General features: G+C 48.6%; 1 protein-coding gene and 1 pseudogene across 3 annotated transcripts in view; one reads left to right on the top strand and one right to left on the bottom strand.

The window, feature by feature from the left end:
* Positions 1 to 202: 202 nt before the first annotated feature.
* On the bottom strand, positions 203 to 6,627 carry LOC101354120 (ganglioside-induced differentiation-associated protein 2-like; annotated as a pseudogene).
* The window catches only part of MVP (major vault protein), a 33,407-nt gene continuing 22,936 nt past the window's right edge, over positions 3,251 to 13,721 (top strand). For all 3 annotated transcript variants that reach the window (XR_002825660.1, XM_023741032.1, XM_004386644.3), the window contains exon 1: positions 3,251 to 3,328. The gene's annotated coding sequence lies outside the window, so the exon portion shown is untranslated. The remainder of the gene's footprint in view (positions 3,329 to 13,721) is intronic.

Raw genomic sequence — 13,721 nt, 5'->3', positions numbered from 1 at the left:
AATGTAAGTGGTATTAACACCAGGATCTGAAGCAAACAATGCAACTGGTCAGTACACGCTGGTTCTATATATTTTGAGAAACACTTCAGTACACAAAAGAAGCGTTCAGTGTTAAGCAGATGACACGAACAATCTTGGTGCCTGGTCTAATGAAGAATCCAGTGTCTTTTCAGGAAACTGAAGACACTCAAAAGTTGCTCCCCAATTTCTAATAACAACTTTCTAAAAATGAACATTTCCATTTGATACAAATATACAAATTTAAAATAATTTTATAGTTCTGAGTGGTCTACCATTTTTAGAATTCATGTGCCAGAAAATACAGTCAATTAAAACAATACCAGAGAGGTGAGGACAGAAGACTCTCTAGATCTCTACAACGAAAATGAATATCACTTCAATAGGTGACTAGTCGTGGAGAAAGTGGCATTCTTGGAAACCAGCAGCACTGAAAGATGGCAGGTCACAAATCTGGCAATAGGGGATAAGATGTACAGTAAGGGCCGTTTTCCTGGCAACGTTATTCAAGGACAAAAGGAGGAAAGGCGATCTGTTCTGGAGACACAGCAGAAAACAGCTGGTGGAAGTTGTCCACATGGTGGATTTTGTCCTTCAGTCCTGAGACAGAAAAGTGGTGAAATACTATGTTGACACCTTTGAACAAAATGTTGCATGAACAAAATATACAGCCTTCCAATTCCTTTTGTACTTAATATTAACAACATTGTCGAGTTTCTTCAGGAAATCAGAGTCTAGGTGATTGTATTCGCTGGTCAGTGTGTGAAAATGTACTAATACATAGTCCTTCACAGCAATGTGATCCATTAAATGGATAAAATACAGGAGAGACTTGTCCACATCTATTAATGTTACAGAAATGTTTCTTTCAACTACCACCCTCACTGTGCGACCACAGTTATCAACACCTGTTTGGTATAAGGCTTTTAGAGAAGCAATATCGGATAGCTCCTCAGGTCTTGCTTGACATAACCAGCGATTATAATTTCTTTAATGCCGCTTCTGGAGGGCTGCCTCTGATAACTGTCCCCGAAGGATTAATCTTCTTTGCTTATCAGTATCTCCTTCCATTCGAGCAAAAGCATGAGAGCTAATGAAAGAGAGAGCAACTCCTAAGCCTTCATCTCTTCTCCTCTAGGTTGTCCTCTGGAGCACCAGGCTTTTCATTTGTCCTTATCTGCCGTTCAGGTACCACAGGCTTCCCTTCTGCTTTTCCAATATTTGCAGGAAAGTACAGCAAAGACCAACTCTTCTCCTTCAAAGCCCTCGGGAAATACGGAGGTAGCAGCTTTTGGTAGGTAGCCGCTTTAAGTTCACAGACAGCAAATATTACTTTTTCAGTGGTCTCCCCATGAATCTCTAGAAATTTCCTTACAGTGCAAAGTGCTATGTGTGTTGCATCCTTTAGGATAACCTCATTTTGCAGGATTTATAACACAGAATCCAACAGAAGACACTGACTATACTTTTGCCAGCTGAAGTATGTGTAGCAGCTGTACAAGGAACTCTCTGCCGCTGTGCGATAGCAGCTCTTAGGTTCCACTGTGTGAATGGCGACCCGGGCAGATAGATTAAATCCTTTGGTCAATTTTGCTTCACCTTTCTGGCAACCTTTAAGTTTCTGGAGGTCCTCCTTCAGATCAGGCCCTGGGAGCATGAAGATGCTTTCTGACACAAGATTCTTATCTGTGAGACTCTCATTGCTGGTATTCACAATGACTGCATTTTCGTATTGCCACATCTCCTTTCCAGGCAGAACCCAGCTTTCTCCATCATTTCCTCCTAGAAAGCAAAGGGAATGTCCGGAGGAAAGGGGTCCTGGAAGCAGACCCAGAAGGTGAAATCTGTATGTTTAAGAAGCTCCCCAAGTGATGAGTAAGAGCCAGGCAGGTGTGGGGTACACTGCCACAGCCCCTTCCACATGTCTCACCTTCTCCTTCTCCAAAAACGGGAGGCCCGCCTGGACGAGGTCCTCTCAGACATGAAGCGGCACAAGAAGCTGGAGAAGCAGATTCTTCGCACTGGCAGGGACCTCTTCAGCCTGGACTCAGAGGACCCCAGCCCCTCCACAGCCACCCCCCCCCCCCCGCCCCGCCCCTGTCTGCAGGGAGCAGTCCCGGCCTGTCCCGTCCCCTCCGTCCGTACCTGCTGGGGCTGGGCCCTCCTTCCCCAGCCCTGGACAGCAGGGGACATGGGCAGAGGAGAGAAATGCCAAGCTCCTGACAAAGCACCTGGCAGGAAGGAAGGGGTCTGTGCGTGTGTTTATGTTTTCTGTTGAACGTCTATTTGGAGATTGGGGCTGAATTTCCTAAGTCTAAAATAAAAGATGCAAAATTATCTGCTCTTAAAAGGGAAGGCCAGACTTACTGGTCTGACAGAGACTGGAGAAACTCCAGGAGTATGGCCCCTGGAAACCCTTATAGCTCAGTATTAAAGTCACTCCTGAGGTTCACACTGCAGCCATAGATTAGAGAGGCCCATAAAACAAAAGGAGACTAAGTGGGCACACCAGCCCAGGGGCAAGGACGAGAAGGTAGGTAGAGACATGAAAGCTGGTAATGGGGAATGCAAGGTTGAGAAGGGGAGAGTGTTGACATGTCGTGGGGTTGACAACGAATGTCTCAAAATGATATGTGTATTAATTGTTTAATGAGAAACTTGTTTGCTCTGTAAACCTTCATCTAAAGTACAATTAAAATAATAATCATAAAAAAAGAAAAGGGGCTGTGGCTTGAGCCTGGACAGTTGGCCACACTTGGTGGGGAGGGGCGGTTGGAGAGGTAGATTTGTACTCACACAGATTGGGAAATTAAAGCCAGGTGGATGAGAGGTGAACTCAGTCAGCACCTGCTCCCTCCCGCCTCAGGTCCTGTCACCCTTCCTAGTCTCACCCCAGTGCCGCCAGCTGGCTTAGAGGCAGAAATTCTTGAGCTCTGAATGAGCAGCCCTGCCTTCTGCTGCCGCGGAAGCAGCTCTGGGGAGAACCAGCCGCAAACAAACAAGCAAACAAAAACCAAACTCACTGCCGTCTAGTCGATTTCCACTCACAGGGACTCTGAGGGGCAGAGCAGAACCCCCCAAAGGGTTTCCAAGGACCAGCTGTCGGATTCGAACTACCGACGTTTTAGTTAGCAGCCATAGCTCTGAACAACTGCACCAACAGGGCTCTGGTCCAGCTGCAAGGGCCCTTTAAGTGGCCAAGCCCCACCCCTAGGCCTCGCCCTGCCCTTGCTGGGAAGCGATGCCTGGCTGAGTGAGGGAGTTTCCCGATCTGATCAGAGCGAGGAATTGCTCAGCTGCCCCTCTGAAAGTGAGTACTTCTTACTGACCCCCAAACCCCAAACCAGTGGTGGGACTCTGTGCCCCTCAAGAATCTCTCTAGGCCACCCTGCTTTATAGGGCCATGCTTCTGCTGGGGCAGGCAAGACCTTACTGAACCAGAGGAGGAAGAAGCTGGGAGGAGGCTTTGCCTCATGAGGTTTTGCTCTCCTCATTGGAGGTTTTTCTGGGTTTTAAAACAAAGGTAGATCAACTCATCAGCTCATAACCCCGAAAATCTGTGACCTGGGCCCTGACCTGTCCCCTTGAGCCCCTAGAATGTGGCTTGTCCCCATCGAGACCTCTCATCTCTGCCGAATGTGAGGTTTCTCCTGCTGCCCTAATGGGGCTATGCCAACTGTGGGCCTTGGCAGATCAACTGAGAAGTCATTAGCAGGGTGATCTTAACGTAGGCTTGATTTCCAGAGGGCTTGGGGTTTGGTGAGAAGGCTCTTTTCTTTCCCCTCAGGAGGGGGAAGTGAAGTATGCTGTAGTATTGCATAAAAACCAGGAGGCTCAGTTGGACCCACAAGCCTGAGGTTCTGGAGATCTTAGAGCTGGCACTTGGATGTGAAGCACTTGATGGGGGATCTTGTTAAGGCAGATGTCCTCTGTGTTCTCTGCTGCCTGCCTGGGTGGACCCCTGGGTTATGAAGAAAAGGCTAGCTGTCAGGTGAGGTGGCAGGTGGCTCTCCTGTAAACTGCCTGTTTCCACCCTTGGACACAGGGTGCCTGGCCTGGCCTGGGGCTATTTGGGCAAGGCAGCTCTCTATAGCCATGAGCAGGTAGGGCAGCCACCCTGAGTTGAGGGCCCCAAGCTAATTCTGGGTACTTGCACCTCCTTGTTGGGTGCAGCTCCTCCTGGATTTGAGGGAGCAGGATCTGGGCACTGGTCCAGATTGCAGAAGGCCTTCCCCTTTGAACTACCATTGGCACTATTGCCTGGGGGTGTGCCCAGCCTCACCCAGGTTGTTAAGCCTTTGTTCTAGACTTAATCCATTGGTGACTCAATTATTTTCTGCTTTGAATTTTTTGTTGATACCATGTGTTTTCATTAATGGAAGCATGCTGAATCATTGAGTGGGTCTGAATTTTTCATAGGTGGTATGGATTTTTTTTTTCTTGCCCACTCGCACAAGACTACCCTGTGTTTAGTGGTACACATGAAGTACCACTAATTATACCCCAGAGTCCCCACCAGGGTCTATTGGTACATATGGTTAACAATGAAAATTTTCAAAATTTCTATTTTTCCTATCAAAAATTCGGACACCTCATACGATGCCCTGTAAAAACAGTAATTTGCAGCACATGCCCGTTTCTTTAGTTTCAAATAGTCATAAAGGCACCTGCCTTGAGGCAGCCCACCCTATCAGTGGGAAAGCAGCTTCCCAATAAACCCCAGAGGCTGAAAAATTCATGGTCACAGTATGTACCGCCTGGCAGGAAAGGGTTAAAGTCTTGTTGATGTTTCTGCTTGAGAAGCTAAACTGCCTCCTGGTTTGGGGACTGTGTGGTTATAATACTCACGGTGGCATTCTGGCTCCACCCCTTGATAATTGTGGTCCTGGGCAAGTTCCTTTCTTTCTAGGCTCTGGTAAGGATTAAAGGGAGCCCTAGTGGTACAGTGGTTAAGGGCTTGGCTGCTAACCAAAAGGTTGGCTGTTCGAACCTGCCAGCTGCTCTGCAGGAAAAAGATGTAGCAGTCTGTTTCCATAAAGATTTACAGCCTTGGAAACTATGGGGCAGTTCTGCTCTGTTTTATAGGGTTGCTATGAGTCGGAATCAGCTTGAGGGCAGTGGGTTTATGGGTATGAGGATTAAATGAGTTGATTAAAGGCGCATAACATAATGCCTGGCACAGATTAATTTCTTAATAAGTGGTAGCTGTTATTTGGGGACACTTGGCAAAAATGTAAGTTTCAGAGTCCAGTGGGTCTGGGAAGAGGCCTGGGAATCAGCATGAACAGGATTAACAATCCCAGCTGCATCCTGTGATTGAAGGGGTTTGAAATCACTGATCTAGGGTTCTGAAACTGGGCTCCTGGGTCATTTCTCATCTGGCGGTCCTCCAACTACAGTGGTTGGCACTAGTTGCTGGCATCTGGGCAGAGGGATGAGCAGAGTCCTTGGCTGGCAGAGCTGCCCGCACCCCCCCCTCCCGCACCACTACCACGTGGGGCCCACCAAGCTGCTCTTGCTCCCACAAGGTGGTCCAGTTGGGCTGGAGCTCGGATAAGATTTTCTTACGAAGAAACATTCCTAAAACTTGGCTGCTAAAAACAGTGATTCACATGAGGCGTCTTCTCAAGAATTTCCACTAATAGCCCTCTAAAGCAGATGCCACGGTTTCCCTGCTGAGAGGCTGCCTGGTGAAAATAGCTTTTCTGTACTTCCTGAGTCATGTGACTCACGGTCTTTAAACAAAGACTGTTTGACTTAAAAATCAGTGAGGGAAAACTCCGCAAAGATGAGCCCCTGTTCATCCTGAACTTCGCGTGCCTTTTCTACGCACTCGGGTTTGGACAGCAGGAGATAATGCTCCAGATAACCGTAAGGTTGAGGACTCAGTGGTGGCAGGGCTGGGTCAGCGGCCTTACCGCTAACATCATGCCTGCCTGGACCAAGAGCCCAGGGGCAGGGACAAAGGGCTTATATTGGCCAGGGGACTGCTTGGCCCAGAGTCTCACCAGCACCTGGGATGGGAGAGGGGGCTGGAGGGGAATAAATGAAGTTCCCAGTGTGTAGTCAGAGCTCATCATTTCCCTTCGCCACTGCTCAGTCAGCGTCTACTGTGTACTCCTCCATTCTCTAATCCTTTCAACTCCAGGAGGCAGTTACTTTTATTCCCATTTCACAGCTGAGGAGAGTAAGGCTCAGACGCTAGTAAGTGACAGAGCCTGCCAGATTCATATTGCCCCTGCTGGTTCTCAACCCTGGCCACATATTGGAGTTAGCATGAGAGCTTTTAAAAATAACACTTGGTTCCCACCTCAAACCAATTAAACCAGAACCACCAGAGGTGGGTGGCTTTAAAAGATCTCCATGTGGCTCTAATGCAGAGCCAGGGTTGAGAGTAGTTGCATTCAACCAGAGCTGCTGATGGTGCCCAAATCACTGGGAATCTAGTTTCGGTCAGGGGCTCCACGCTCCAAGGCATGCCTTCGGTGCTTGAGATGGGGAGTTGTCCACAGACCCAGCAGCTGCTTTGATGTGGACTATGGTGAAGCTCTGAACCCACTCTAGGTAGAGGTTGGCAGCCCCGAAGGGAAAGAAGGCAGAGTAGACCATACCTACGGTCGGAAAGACAGGTGTTTAGTAGGTACCAAGAGGTTTTAAGTCTTCCCCTCCTACTAGGATCACACTAGTGGCTTTCCCTGGGGTAGTGAGAATAGTGGCTGCTTTAGGCATTTTTTCCTGGCTGAGTGTACCATACATGCTGCCCCAGGGAGGTCACCTTAGGGGTTATGAGTAAAGTTACCCGTTTTACTGTATGCCAGAAAAGGAGACCCACTTCCATCCCTCGTGGTATAGCCATTATTCCCTTCCGTGTGAAGTGTGACTGCCGAGGCCCTCCGTGCAGTAGGATGGTGGGCCCCCACGTAAGGTTGATTAGTTCCTTTGCCTCCACGCTGGTGGGGTGACCCATGACAGGTGTCAATAGGTGTTTCCACTTCCCGGTGCCAGGTCCTGGGGTGTCCAGAGGAACATGCTCCTTTGTTCCAGCAACAACCTTGGTGGATACACTTCTGGAGTCTGTGATGTTACTCGGATCATTGTTGGAGGGTCACTTGAGGCTCCTAGTCTGACATTTGGGGCTAAAGCCTCAGTGGGGGCCAAATTTATCAACCTCAAAGCCTCAGGCAGCACCTCGGTCCACCCTGCCAGGGAAGACTTGCCTGTAAAGGGTTCATATTTGTTGTTTCAGGACACCATTATTCTTTTCTATCAGGCCCGTGCCTGGGGGTTGTAGGGTAGGTGGTAATGCCTCATTCTCAGCTGCCCAGTCACACATATTGTGACCTGTAAAGTGTACCCCTGGTCACTGTTAACCCTTTGGAGTATCCTGTACATAATACTCAATTTTTATAACTCCTTTATCATAGCAGCCTGGTTTACATGGGAACGCCTGTCAAGCCAGTGACAGTGCCCACACAAATGAGAGCATACTTCACTCCTTCACTGGGGGGTAGAGGCTCTATAAAATTTACCTGCTGGTCCATAACTGGCTGTGTTCCTTTATGTATCTGCCCAGGATTGTGTGGCAGATGCCTTGGGCGTTGGCCTGAGTACATGGGGCAATTTTGCACAGCACCCACCAGATCACTATACTTTACTCCTATGCCTGTCTCTTTGGCTATTTTCTAACCAACATGGGCACTACAGTGTCAGCTTTTCTGGTGAATCTAATGGGCAGCTTCCCCCTCGGGATGCACTGTCCTAACTTGTGCTATAGGGTCCGCTTCTCGGTTTTCCAGCAGGGAGGGGGTGAATGTGCTGTTACATGAAAAACAGTTAGGTCAACATCTGGGGTTTGAAGGTGATCCCACATGTCCTACCACAAGGCTTTTCCCCACAGGACTTTACCCATTATTGTCCACTCTTCTTTATGCCATTGGCTTATCCACATAGTTAGCCCACACGCCAGTGCCCAACTGTCTGTGCACAGGGTTAAGGGCCAGGGTTCGTGGGTAATGAACATCCACATAGCCCTTAATTCAGCCTATTGACTGTTTTGCCCTGAGTTGGTTTCAAACCAAATAGTATCAGTGGAAACTTGCACAGCCACCGCCATCCACAGTGGTGGCATACCTCGGCTAGAGCCATCTGTGTATGGCTTCAGGCAACACATGGGTCTTACCCAACCAGACAACCCCTACGAATTTTACTGATGCTCTGGACCCCTGCAGGATCAGAAGGATCAGAAGTTCATGGCTAGGCAGAGGGACTTTCTGGACTTCCGGCAGTACTCACCAATTGCTGGGAGGAGGTGGGTCTTTGAAACCACTCGTGATTTCCAAAGATAAGGGTGCACTTGGCACCAGAATCAACCAGAGCTAGCACCCGCTGCTTGTTTGTTCTTAACCAGTGTATTATGACCTCTACATGGGGCCTCTGGTCCCCCTGCAGGGCCCTGACCTGCGGGTAACTTCAGCCCCACCCCTAGTCCCAGCTGCAAGGGGCACTTCCTCGTGCCAGGCAGTAGGACCCAGAGGGCAATACTGTTGCTTCTGCTTCAGATCCTAGCAAAGACTAACCAATACTGCATTTGGGTGCTTAGGTATCTCCTGCACTGCCACTCCAGCAGCCACTAAGTCCCCCTACATCTGCCTTCCATCTACCTTCGTGTCACTTTCAAGGAGCCTTTGGATGGTCCCCTTGGACAGGAGTCTCGCAGGTTTCTTAGTCTTGGCTCCACTTAAAGAGATACCTTCTCCCCCATATCCCACAGACATAGTAACAAAACTTCTGGGGTCATCGGGTTCCCAAGTAGCTTTCATCTGAGGAGCGTACTGGGGGGATGCTTTGCACTGTCAGACTCCTCCTCTATTATCAATTCCACATCCCATTCACTACTGGATCCCTTTTCCCATGGATTTTATACCTTCACATCCCAGTCGCCTCTCGTCAACACTGCCCTAATCCTTGCCTTTGGCACTTTCCTTCCTGTGTCAGAGGGACCTAGGCTTAATCCTAGTCTTAATTATTTCTGAAAGTGAGAAGATCTGGGCAAAGCTGGCAGAGCCGTCAGTCATTCGTGGAGCCACACCTCCATTATACCAAGTGCCAGCATGGGCTCAGTCCAGTTGCCTGGTAACATGGAGGCGGGCCCATTTCTTTTAGTTTTCCCCTTACTGTTGTGGGGCCCTGGTGGCACAGTGGTTAAGAGCTCAGGCTGTTAACCAAAAGGTCAGCAGTTCGAATCCACCAACTGCTCCTTGGAAACCCTATGGGGCAGCTCTGCCCTGTCCTATAGGGTCGCTACGAATCAACTCAACAGCAACGGGGGGTTTCCTTTGGTTTTTACTGTTGTAGCTTCAGCTGTGTTGCTGCTTGGTTATCTCGGTGGGGTAGTTATCAGAGAATTCTAGAGAGGGCCTCTAAGGTCTCTTCAAGGCCACTGAACACAAGCTGTCTTGAAGGGCTTTTTATTCTTTTTTTTTTCTGCTGTTTTAACTCTTGTTTTGTGCCCGTCTTACTGTATGCCAGAAAAGGGTGTGCTCAGCGCAGGAACCTGCTTAGCTCCTTCAACTGTCTCTGGTCCCATTGTTGGAGGGCTTTGAGCAATGGCTAGGGAATTGTTCCCCTAGCCCCTGAATCTCCCATCCTTATAAACCTGCAGGCGAGCATCTCTAATTGCTCATCCTGCTCTCAAACGCAACTCATTGCCACACAGGACTGGTGAACATCTCTTTCTAACTGCAACTCTTCCTGCAGGGCTCTTATGCAAGCTTGAGCAGCTAGCTGGGCCTTGGTGGCCAGCCCAACAGCCCAGAGCAGCAGCCATCCCATGGCTGCTGTCACTCTCCTAGCTTCCTTTCCACACTTAGGAAGGCACGCATCTTCCCACAACTGTGCTATGCTGCTTGGCATTTTGGGGGCGTCCCACCACTCGTGGTAGGCTGCATGCATCAAGCATATGGGCCAGATCTGCCCACGTGGAGGTTTCTGGCCAACCCAGGATTTCCCCTGTGGATACCTGACTCCCACTTGCTATTTTTTTGGTCTCTTGGCTAGCTTGCTAATTGTCCAGGCATGGACCAGTAACTTGAAATTTGACTTCAAAATTGGAGGGTGCTGAGAGACCAAAGAAAGAGGAAGGCAACTCCACTGTAGCAGCAAAGGAGTTTATATTATTAGGGAGCTTTACATACCGAGGCAGTAGTCCTTGGCGGCAGGAGGACAAGGGCAGATCTCCACACACAGCAGTAGAAGGGGGCAGAGGTTTTATAGTGGTCAAGGATAAAGGTGGCCCCAAGCCAGCGAGTTGTATAGGACTGCCTCAGCAAGGTCACATAACAGGGGCTTGGAAAACAACAGTGAACAGAAACAGCAGTGAACTCATGGAAAGCATGAGGGCAGCCATGTTCAGCCTCGCAAAGCCTGTTTTCCCCTTCAGATACCAACTGAGATGTTTCAACAAGTGGATGCAGTGCTGGAGGTGCTCACTCTTCTGTGCCAAGAAATTTGGAAAATGGCTACCTGGCCAACTGACTAGAAGAGATCCATATCTGTGCCTATTCCAAAGAAAGGTGATCCAACATAATGCAGAAATTATTGAACAATATCATTAATATCACACACAAGTAAAATTTGGCTGAAAATAACTCAAAAGCAGTTGCAGCAGTATATTGACAGGGAACTGTCAGATTTCAAGTGGGTTCAGAAGAGGACATGGAACAAGGGATATTATTGCTGATGTAAGATGGAACTTAGCTGAAAGCAGAGAATACCAGAAAGATGTTTATCTGTGTTTTATTGACTATGCAAAGGCATTCCACTGTGTGGATCGTAATAAATTACGGATAACATTGCAAAGAATGGGAATTCCAGAACACTTAATTGTGCTCATGAAGAACCTGTACATAGACCAAGAGGCAGTCGTTCAAACAGAACAAGGAGATACTGACTGGTTTAAAATCATAAAAGGTGTACGTCAGGGTTGTATCCTTTCACCATACTTACTCAATCTATATGCTGAGCAAATAATCCAAGAAGCTGGACTATATGAAGAAGAATGTGACATCAGGATCAGAGGAAGACTCATTAACAACCTGTGATATGCACATGACATGATCTCGCTTGCTGAAAGCAAAGAAGACTTGAAGCACTTCCTGATGAAGATCAAAGACTACTGCCTTTAGTATGGATTACACCACAACGTAAGGAAAACAAAAATCTTCACAACTGGACCAATAAGCAACATCATGACAATCGGAGAAAAGATTGAAGTTGTCAAGGATTTCGTTTTACTTGGATCCACAATCAACACCCATGGAAGCAGCAGTTGAGAAATCAAAGCATGTATTGCATTGGACAAATCTGCTGCAAAAGACCTCTTCAAAGTGTTAAAAAGCAAAGATGTCACTTTGAGGACTAAGGTGCACCTGACCCAAGCCATGGCATTTTCAATCGCTTCATATGCATGCTAAAGCTGGACAATGAATAAGAAGACCAAAGGAATATTGATGCCCTTGAATTATGGTGTTGGCAAAGAATATTGAATATACCATGGACTGCCAGAAGAGCAAACAAATCTGTCTTGCAAGAAGTACAGCCAGAATGCTCCTTAAGGGAGGATGGTGAGACTTAGTCTTACGTACTTTGGACATGTTATCAGGAGGGACCAGTCCCTGGAGAAGGACATCCTGCTTGGTCAAGTAGAGGGTCGGTGAAAGAAAGGAAGACCCTCGATGAGATAAACTGACACAGTGACTGCAGCAGTGGGCTCAAGCATAGCAACGATTGTGAGGATGGTGCAGGACTGGGCAATGTTTTGTTCTGTTGTACGTAAGGTCAGTTTGAGTTGGAACTGACTCGATGGCACCTAACAATAACAGGGTGAAGCCAAATGTCTGCAGTTCTATCCAGCTTCCAGGTGGTGCTGATGCTGCTCATTGCGGAGCAGACTGAGTAGCAAGGCTTTAGACAGTGCAGTCACTTTGGCATTTGCAATTTAAGATTCACTCTTTCAGCCACTTGGAATTGACCCTGAAGATCTCTTTATAGTAATTCAGTCATTCATTATTTATTTATTTATTTATTTATGCTGTAGCACAGATTTACTTTCTGAGCCAAGAGGCTGGTCTCTTGACTAGAAGGTGAAATCAGCCTCTGCTTCTTACAGGCTGTTCTGTTCTCACCTTACCCAACCATTACCCCTCCCTTCTTTGTGTGCAGGGGAGACACTGGTCTCTGCAAGACTTTGGGTGAAAGTTGGCAGTGGTTAGCACTAGTCGAGTGGGGTTCATGCAGGAGCCTCATGACACTTGAAGAAAGTGTGATTGGGCAAGAGAGTAGAATAGGGGATGGATGTCAGAGGCAAAGACTGAAGGGAGGTCTGGGTAGGTGGGAGGGTGGGTAGATTGTGGGAGTTGGGGCCAATCCCAAGGGCTGGGTCAGACCTTCCAAATATTAACACAGTTATAACCATTGTCTTTTGAGGGCCTCAATATATTGGAAATAAAATGATCTGACTGTACACAGTGTCATCTGGTAAACCACAAAGGTCTAAATCTGAGACTTGTCAGGGACATGCTGGCTGAGTCAAATGGTTTGCCTGGATCCCCTGAGAGGCCCCTATTGGGCTCACCTCCATGGAAGGATGGGGTGGCAAGCGTAAGAAGGCAAAACCTGTTCTGGGTGAAGTTGGCAGGTGGACCTACTTCTAGGCATAGTAGGTCAGGTGGGTAGTGAGGAAGGGAAAACAGGGTCCTGGTACTTCAATAAAGACTTGGCCTTAGAACAAGGCAGGAGCCCAGCCCAGCCCTATCAGCTAAGTGGATGATTCTCAGCTGAGTCACTGAGCTGGGTGAAGCTCTCAGTCCCCCTGACTGGGCCCAGCTGGGGTGGCAGATGGTGGGGAGGCCTCAGCCCTGGGGGATGTGGGATCATCGAACAGGGAGCCAACCAAGGCTATTCCCAGAGCCGGCTCCTAGCCCTCTGTGGCCTTCCAGAATTTAGATCTCCCTTGGGGAGCCTCACAGAGCCTTGTCTGTACCTCCTCCTGCAGCCCTGGCCCTTCCTCTTCCCCATCTGGTTTCCTGGCCAGGCTCCCACCCCTGTAGAGAACCTGGCAACGGAGCAGCTGGAAAAGGCTCCGCTTGGCTGTCCGGTGCCCCTGCTTTGCTGTTCTTTTAGCCCCACAGCTGGGACGCCACAGACTTGCCACCCTCCCGACAGTAAACAAGTGAGCGCTAAGGCCGGGATGCCAGGGGGGTAGGGAGCCTCTGGTGCTGTCACTTCCCCTAACTGAATAGGAAAGCTGGGCTTCAGGGGTTATTCCCTGCCTCTGCAGAAAAAACCTGAGCCAGGCTCTGAAGACTTTATATAGTAAATCTCTTAATCCTTATAACTCTGAGGTAGCTGCCATTATCCATGCCCGTTTTACAGATGAGGAGACTGACATACAGGGAGGTCAACTGACTTGTCTCAGATCACACAGCGAATAAGTGTTAGACCCAGGCAGTCCCAGCCCCCGGGGACTCTTGAAAGTACTCTTTCCAGGACAAGACCCCACACTGGGAACAACTTAGGAGAGTGGGGACAACCTGAGAAGGACAGGGAAATAGGAAGGAAGGAGAGAGAAAGGCCTGATAACTGGGGGTGGGGGGGTAGGGGGTCGGGTGGGGAGTGGGGACAGAGTCAGGAGACTAGAAAGGGAG

The sequence above is a fragment of the Trichechus manatus genome, unplaced genomic scaffold (assembly GCF_000243295.1).
Source record: "Trichechus manatus latirostris isolate Lorelei unplaced genomic scaffold, TriManLat1.0 scaffold00170, whole genome shotgun sequence".
In the NCBI taxonomy this organism is placed as follows: Eukaryota; Metazoa; Chordata; class Mammalia; order Sirenia; family Trichechidae; genus Trichechus; species Trichechus manatus.
The sequence above is the reverse complement of the archived record's forward strand: the minus strand, read 5'-3'. Positions and strand labels throughout refer to the sequence as shown.